This window comes from Alosa alosa, chromosome 14 (assembly GCF_017589495.1).
Source record: "Alosa alosa isolate M-15738 ecotype Scorff River chromosome 14, AALO_Geno_1.1, whole genome shotgun sequence".
NCBI classification, from domain to species: domain Eukaryota; kingdom Metazoa; phylum Chordata; class Actinopteri; order Clupeiformes; family Clupeidae; genus Alosa; species Alosa alosa.
The window spans coordinates 10888781-10897820 of record NC_063202.1 but is presented as its reverse complement, the minus strand read 5'-3'; positions in this window follow the sequence as shown (position 1 = coordinate 10897820).

Sequence of the window (9040 nt, the reverse complement as noted above, 5' to 3'; positions counted from 1 at the left end):
CACACACACACACACACACACACACACTGTAGGCTACATACTACAGACATACAGCCTCTAGGCTATACAAACACTGGACAAATACAGCCAAGGGAGGACAGACTATACATGTACACCACAAAGAACTATATCTGTAATTGACATGTGTATGCACAAATCCCATTCCTGCATGTCTCTCTCTCTCTCTCTCTCTCTCTCTCTCTCTCTCTCTCTCACACACACACACACACACACACGCACACATATTCCTGGGGTCAAGCTGAATGCTCGGCTACTGGGACCGACTGTTATTTTGGGAAGCGTGTCACCGGGACTGGCCTAAAATAACTCGTCGCTCTGCAAACATGAGAGGCACGACAGTGCCACTGGTCCTCAATCAGCTGAAGGCCACTGCAGGCAGCAGGCAACTGACGTGATTTAACACTGCCTCAGAGGTGCCGTGTTTAAACATCATTAAAACACCAGACCCCGCCGCTGCAAGCCGCATGGACAGAGGGCTCACGTTAAAACATTGTTGTCATGTAAATATAAACGTTTTCAAAAGGAGATCTTCCTAATCCAAGATTATTCTGCATGAAGTGGGTTATTAATTAGAGGGTCTATTTGTAAGCTATTTGAAATTTTGTTGCTTTGATTAATCCCAACCAGGGAGAATACAGAGATTGTAACGGGCCACATCAAAGGGGCAAAGACAAACAAACACAAAGCATTTCAGAAAACGCATCCTCAGGATCCCTGATGTAAGATCTGTGATGTCATATGTGACAAGCACCTGGTGTTATTTGGGCCTGTTTACGCCACCGCTCATGCTTCTTTCACATTCATCAACTTGCTCACAGTATACAGATCATGCACATTTCAGAAGTATATGGGCCGTGCCAAGAGTAACACCCCAAAATGAGGCTGTATTAGCCTGACGAGCCAGACCCACATTAAAATGTCTTTCAAATTCCCTCTGCACGCAATAGGACAGCGCTGAGTCCCATGCGTTTTCCCAATAGTTGGCTAGTTCAAACTTTTGCCAACTTAAAACAAGCTTAACTCGTGTCAGTTGGCCAACAGCAACATCCATATTCTTTGTTTTCAAGTAGCAGGGAATTCAAGCCAAACCGTTGCAACTCTGCCATCAATCATTATGTTAAGCCCGCCTAACGACTCTATACACGATTTGATTGGCCTGATAGAAGTGTTATTTTTCGAGCTCACAAGCCAACGGAGAGTTGCTAGACTAGCCCTGAAAGCAAATGTAATTGCCTGCCGCTAGGGTGCGTCTAGATTTCTAGGCTAAGGCTGTACCATAACATTTAACATTAAACAAGGTAATATTCACATTCTTTAGGTTGCAGGTTTCAAAGCTAAGAAATCCTTAGATGCAGGTACCTTGTCTGAGCTGCTTTATATAAAAAAAAGGACTTAGTGAAGAGTGCTGTTGTTTCCTTATCCTTTCCTCTTCGTATTTTTTCTTACTTTCTTGGGTGTTTTGAAATATGGCTCGTGTTTGCAGGGGAGTGAGTTTCAGGGGAACTCTCTTTCTGGCCGCTCACCGGCTGAAAACACTAAGGTGTTCAGTGCCTGAGAAAACATACAAAGAGGTATGTAATCTCAGGGCTTACTGTGTGTGTCTGTGTGTGTGTGTGTGTGTGTGTGTGTGTGTGTGTGCGTGTACGTGTGTATAATAGACTAAGGGGGTGTGTGTCTCTGTGTGAGTGTAAGGGATTTTTGGATGAACAATATATCAGACAGTGCAAGTGTGTGTGTGTGTGGTCAGCAGAATCACAGCACGTAACTCACACCCCGAGACAGCAGGAGAGATTTAAACTGCAAACACGAAAGCCAAGTGCAGCACATACACACACACACACACACACACACATGCTATTACTCTCTGTTCTCCCTCTCTTATGCACACATAATCACACACACTCTCTCTCTCTCTCTCTCTCTCTGTCACACACACACACACATACACACAGTAGAAGACCCCTTGTGGCCTGCCATCTGTCTTCTCATTCTCCAGGCTGCAAAAGCATTTCTCGCAAAAGCATTTACACACATCTAGAAATTACAACCACACATATAATGTACATGGCAAACACTTATAAGACTATTTCACAATTTTATCTAAATTTCCTCAGACAAAATCTCAAAAAGGTCTACTTTGGTGCATTATAGGAAGACTTTTTCTAATATTCACCTGACACAGCATTACATCAGCAAGGACAAGGTTAGGCATTCAGCAGGGATACTGCTAACATATGCACACAGATACAATCTACCTCCTCTGGACAGTGTAAGGAATTCTGGTCAACAGCTTTTTAAATTGGAAAATGAAAGACAATACGATGGGTGAAGTAAAGCCAGTCAGTTACTGTCATGAAGGCTTTTTTTTAAATGTATCTTTTATTTTTAAAAAATGTCTAAAAAGGTCATATACTGAAGAAAAATAAGCATTATACACAATACATGTCTACAAACTACAGCCTCATAGTAAGTGTTATCAAAGTTATCTTTGTGCTACCAAAGAGACACCAAAGCAAAGCACATTTCATTTTGAGATTTTCTGTGTCATTACCCTTTAGTGCACTATCGAGGAATGGCCACACAAACTCCCTGTGGGCTTTGCTAGGGTTTTCTGGGTGGTCAAGAAGGAAGCAGGATGGGTGTCTTGTGTAAATGAAGCAGTAGTGAAATGGACATGGGAAAACTGCTGATTACCTTCCTTCCTTCCCACAGTGCTGTGGTACAGATTTATTTCAAGTGTAACTACAATTCAGATTTACAGTATTTTGTACTACCAGCCAAGTAAAAACCAGTATGGATGTCAAATGCATGCACCTCTTTTCGTATAGGCTATGCTTCTCTTGTATTCCAGTTAAATGGCTTATAGCTCCAACATGGTTCTGAAGTAGCTATAGACTTATAAATAGGACTGGGTATGGTTGGACCATAACCACAAAAGCATGCATGCATTTGACATCCATACTGGTTTTTACTTGGCTGGTACAAAATACTGTAAATCTGAATTGTAGTTTCACTTGAAATAAATCTGGATGCAATTGCACTCTTTGGCCAGTAGACGAAGACAAAAGTCCTCTATACGAGAGTAATTCACCACAAGCAAAAGGAATGGTGTCGTTTCTCCTCAAAGCTCTGTAAGCTAATTTTACACCCTCTTGTGTACACAGTGACTAACTCTCTGGCAGAACCATGGCTGGGACTCAGGGGAGGTGTGGGAGTGTGTTCTGAGGGGAGTGTGTGCTGGGGAAGTGTATGCTGGGCGAGTGTGTGCACGCTGTGCTCAGAGCTCAGTCCAGCGAAAGAGAGAGAGAGAAAGCCAAACCAACATCTTTATTGACAGTTCATCATGGGAGGATCATGCCAGAATGTTCACGTTTCATAACGCCCTAGGTCTGGCAAGTTCTGTGGCTGCTTTACATATTACATAAATCATATAGCTTGACAAAAATATTCTATATAAAGGATATTTACAGGTTCACAAAATAAATCCATGTGTGTTCTTTGTTTCATTCCTCTCTTGAGCACTTTCATCGTTATAGACGTTATAGATTTATTATTTAACTCATAGTGTAATGATGGACGTCGCCTGGGAGATCTGGAATTCAGTGACTTGTGGACGAACCCACAACGGTGTGACCCTCAATGTCCTATGGGGACAACAAACGCATAATGATGCCATTTTCTACCACATTCAAATGAGACCTTGGAGTGATGACACTACATCATTTGTCCAGCAGAGGGAGATAAAAGCTCATCTCTGCCTGATTTTTGTTTTTTGATGTTTATAGAAGGACACAGTAGTTTGCAAAAAAAAGATGAAGTCATTACAATCAAGAGCTTTTGTGTGTGTACTACAAGCACAATTACTTTAAACACAATTACTCTACACTTAGCACATAAAGCACAATTAGCACAATGTGTTCATTCTGGCTGTTCATTATTAGTAGTCCCTGACCCTGGAGACTGATGACCCAGTCCTGACTCACCTGCCCCAGAACACCAAACATCTCTCTGCCTCAGCCCAGCCAGAGAGGAGTCTGGGAAATGTTCTGAGTTTGTGCAGGGCTCTAACCTTTTCGATAAGAAAAGGTTTTATCTGCTTTCCCTTTGGCATCTGAACTGGAGTGAACTTGACCTTTAAAATAATTGTTTGGTAGCTTTAGGATTTAGGATTGCCTGCATTGTCACACACATGTTGTCCCTCCAACCTCCTCTCTCTCTCTCTCTCTCTCTCTCTCTCTCTCTCTCTCTATCTCTCTCTCTTTCTACAGACATGCATATATTTGGGTCAGAGTGTCCTTCCGTATCTTTCACATTTCACTTAAAACAACATCAACAACAACAACAAAAAAAAACAATTCCCTCCTTGAATGATGCAAGAATAAAATAATCAGCCTTATAAACTTAAACTCATTCACATCCACTGGGGTGATTTTGTCGAGTAACTCTGGTGATATGTAGGTGTGTTAAAGGTGCTCTAAGTGATGCCACACGTTTTTTAAACTAAAACATTTTGTCACTTACTGCAAACATCACCTAACCAACCGCTAGCTGTCTGTGTCCTGAATACACTGTAAAAAAATGTGATCTCTGTGGACAGCCTAGGCTCCAAAAATGACAACAAAAACAACCTGGGCAAACCTAGCCCATAAAAACATAACAAACTGTTCCAGCAAATCACAGACTTACCGTACAGACGAGATGCGCGTTTAGGAGAGTTTCAATTGCATGGGAGCAGCATGGGAGGGTGGGGGAGGAAGTAGCGAGCTAGCTCTCTGTTTTGTTTGAAAGTCAACAGAAGTGATGTTACCCAGCATCGCTTAGAGCACCTTTAAGTTCTATAGCTAACTGAATTGTGTAGCTGTTGTTTCCATCAATGCATTTCATGTTGTATTGCATGAACATTTGTGTGTCTGGATGAATTAAGTGTGTGTGTGTGTGTGTGTGAGAGAGAGAGAGAGAGAGAGAGTGGATGAACAAATGAATTATAATATCATATCATAACAAAATCATAACAGTCACAGTTGCAATCTGTGAATGTGCCAAATCTGCACAAGTTGAAGTTTTGAATATCTCAGTGAAGAGTGTGTTTTTGAGTGGAGGCTGATATCCACAGATTTCTCTGTGTGTTGTGCTGTAGGTCAAGCATGTGTAATTACATCTCTCTCTCTCTCTCTCTCTCTCTCTGTGTGTTGGCTTGAAAGGGCTGAGTGATTCATCAAAGCAAAACTTTTTCCACCTCATCCAGCATTTTGGCCAGTGGGGTCTTATTTAAGTCTAAAAATAGTTTGTTCTTCTATGATTAAAAGTAATCTCTACACTTCCACAATTTACTGTAATTGGGAAATCCAACGTAAACCGTTTTGCAATTATGAAACACTGGGGTTTCTGGACATTAATGTTTTGCATTTATATTTATTTATTTAACTTACAAACATGATGAATAATATTCAAGCTACATTGCAAAGGCAGCCACAGGTAACAACTTATACAAGAACCATAACTATCACTGCAAGAGGAGGGTGCAGGAGTTGTAAGTAGTAGTCCAAGTATAGTCCAAGGAGATAGTGGTAGAGGAGGTAGAGGGGAATCAAAGGGCATGCTTTGTGTGTGTGTGTGTGTGTGTGTGTGTGTGTGTGTGTGTGTGTGTAAAACAAACTTTTGTTAGTTCTCCCAAATGGATTTTCAATTAAGCATGCTCATAACAAGCATGTTTGGCTTGGCAACTGTCCGTGGTTCTGAAATGCGTAGAGGAGGTTGTTTATTCAGTGTCCATGTGTACCCCCGATGGGAAAACAGTAGTGAAAGCTAATAACCTAAAGTGTGTCTAAAAGTCGGGTGTGTGACAGCTGTCAGTCATGGTCATCTTCCTGAGCTCCTCCCATGAAAATAATGCAAGTCTAGTCTTTTCATAACATTAAAAAAGCCAATCGTGATATTTTGGCGTTCTACTTCAGGCCTGATTCTCGGGTGAACACAAGTGCATATTACCCTCACTGTCCAACCAAATCAAGGACATGCAACTGGACACATAGGTCCTGCAGTGTATCAAAATTTATCCCATACTATTACTTGATGTGCTCTTGGAGAGCACAGACCTTCACCAAGGCCAAATGCCTTATTAACAAAAATCACAATATGCTAATGAAAGACAAAAGCAATTTGTGTATCTGTCCAGTGGTTTGGATACGGTCCAATATTTAACAGATTCTTCTGAGGCCTATGCCACACCCTTCCACCGAGTTACATGAAATTTGAGCCAATTGGTTTTTCTGTAATCCTGTAAACAACCTCCTTTGCAAGGTAATAATGGCAATGCAGTATATCACATACAACTATAATGACGTTTACATTTTTAAAATGTAAAAACCAGATTCAAGTTTTGGGGTCAGACAAGGATTTTTGATCTCTGTGGCCAGAATACATGTATGTCATTCAGTGGCAGCTAGGGCAAAGCACATCAAACTACAGCACAGTCAGTGGAAATACTGTATGTCATGAATATGGGTCATTGACAAATAAGGCTTTTAAAAACGTGTTTTCAAAATAATCTTAAAATAAAAATGGACAGAATGCATGAATGAAGACTGTGTTTAGTTTAGTTTATTTGTTTAGTTGACAGGGACCATGTACAGAACTAGTTCTATAGCTAGTTAGCTAATTTGCATCTGTGGTCCCTGGGCAGGAGTTTAAAAAACAACAAAATACATACAAAACATTACAGATAGTATCAGCAACAACAACAACATTACAGATATATCATACAAAACACAAAAACATTTGGTGTTTTATATACAGGTTCATGGTTCAATTATCACATGATTGATTTTCTTCAGCCATCTCTTCAAAGAAGTTTTAAAACTGTTCAGAGTTGCACAATTTCTAATATGAAGTGGAATTGAGTTCCATTTTCCAGTAGCTTGGAATGAGAATGCTGATTGCGCAATAGCGGTCTTCCTATATTTAGTGGAACAATCGCCTCTCATTGAGGCCCTGGATACTCTTACATTGTCCCTGCAGAGTGACACACATTGCTTGAGTGGTGGTGGTGTAAGGTAATGAATGAATTTGTACATCAAGCACATATCAGCAAAGAAAAGAGAACTGTCAAAGGCCAACAGGTTATGTCTTTTTTTATAATGGGGTAGTGATGGTAGTGTCTTGGTTTGTTATCAAGAATTTTCACAGCCTGTTTGTACAGAGTGTAGGGTTTCAGTGTAGTCACACCCGCCTGGGACCAGCTTGTGGCGCAATATGATAGATGTGAGAGGATTATTGAATGCATGAACAATTTAGCAGCATGCAAAGGTAATTGAAGCCTAATATGTCTGAAATTACTGTAATTAAGAGTCAGACAGTTGCTAGTTAGCCAGTCTGACACTTTGTGTAGTACTGCAGAGAGTTTTGACACAGCCTGTTTTCTATCCTTAGCATTTAAACAAGTCTTAATGGCTGCGTAACATTTGCAGGGTTTTTAATACATTTTTCGAATGCATTTGCAATTTCATCACTCAAAAAATGTCTTGGTGGGGCAACCAAAAGTTTCTAAAAAAAAGTATACCTGAGAGTGTCTACAGGGTTTAAAAGAGAAATGTCAAACAATCGGTTTTACCTAGCTTGAGTTGCTACAGCCAGCAGCTAAGGCAGTAAGGCAGCTACAGTGCTACACTCTGGAGGCATGAGTGTAGCACTGTAGCTGCCTGTTGCGATCTACGTGAAAACTCGCGAGATTTCTCCTTTAACACATTATTATTTTGTACTTGACCTTGGTATTAAAGGTAACTTATGAATACCTTATTGTAGAGGGCGGGTATTTTGGTTTTCCAACACCCAACTTTACATTTAAAATGTGAATAAGTACTTTACAAATTACAAAAGTATATTGTTTATGAATAATTAGGTACAGCAAATTTTCAACCATTTGTTCTCTTTAATCTATTTATTTACCTGGTTGCACCACCTGACAAAGCAGTTGAGCCACCTGACTTTTGCAACTAATTTCAATTTTTGAAGGGTCTTCAACATAAAATGATGCCCCCATATTTATTTTTAATTTCCTTACCTTTTAAATTCTATATTTAATACTTTTCACATAGTCTTAATTTGCTCGGACGGTTGCGTTACCTGACATTTTGAGGGTTTGAGATGATAAAACATAAAATATATATACTTTTTATGATAAACAGAAAATATGCTCAAATTATGCAGGCTTTATAGAATAAAATGGTGCTTGTTATAATCCATTTGATGTTTTAAATCAAAGTATGAAATCTGCATTGACATTTACAAGGGGCAGCCGTGGCCTACTGGTTAGCACGCACGGCTGAAGTGCCCTTGAGCAAGGCACCTAACCCCTCACTGCTCCCCGAGCGCCGCTGTTGTTGCAGGCAGCTCACTGTGCCGGGATTAGTGTGTGTTCACTGTGTGTTTCACTAATTCACGGATTTTGATAAATGCAGAGACCAAATTTCCCTCACAGGATCAAAAGAGTATATATACTTATACTATACTTATACACAAGTTATGTACTATTACATAAATTCAGTTTCCAAATGAACATAAAATGTACACTTTGTTCTCTTCCAGAAATGAAATAAGTTTGCTTCTTACACACTGAAATAAACAGGCACTGGCACACTTTGTGCATGCATGTCTGTTAGTGTCTGTCTGTGTGTGCAAGACTTGTTAGTGTGAGTGGCAAGCTTCAGTGGCGAGTGTCATTTGTGTCTTTTGTGTGTGTGTGTGTGTGTGTGTGTGCTCCATAACCTGATGGGAGTGGAGGTGAATATGTAGTCTTGGGTTCATCTGATAAAGGTGACACAGCAGCAGGCAGCAGCAGTACCAGCAGGATTCCTGCATCTGCCCCTCTTTTTTGATCTCTGCCATAAAATGACGTCAGGTGCTGCAAAAACACTGGCCTCTTTTCAGCCATCCTTTCTTTTACAGGTGTGCATGTGTAAATGTGAAAAATGTTCAGTGGGAGTTGGTGTGAACCGGTCTGACGGGCTCGGTTTGAGGCAGA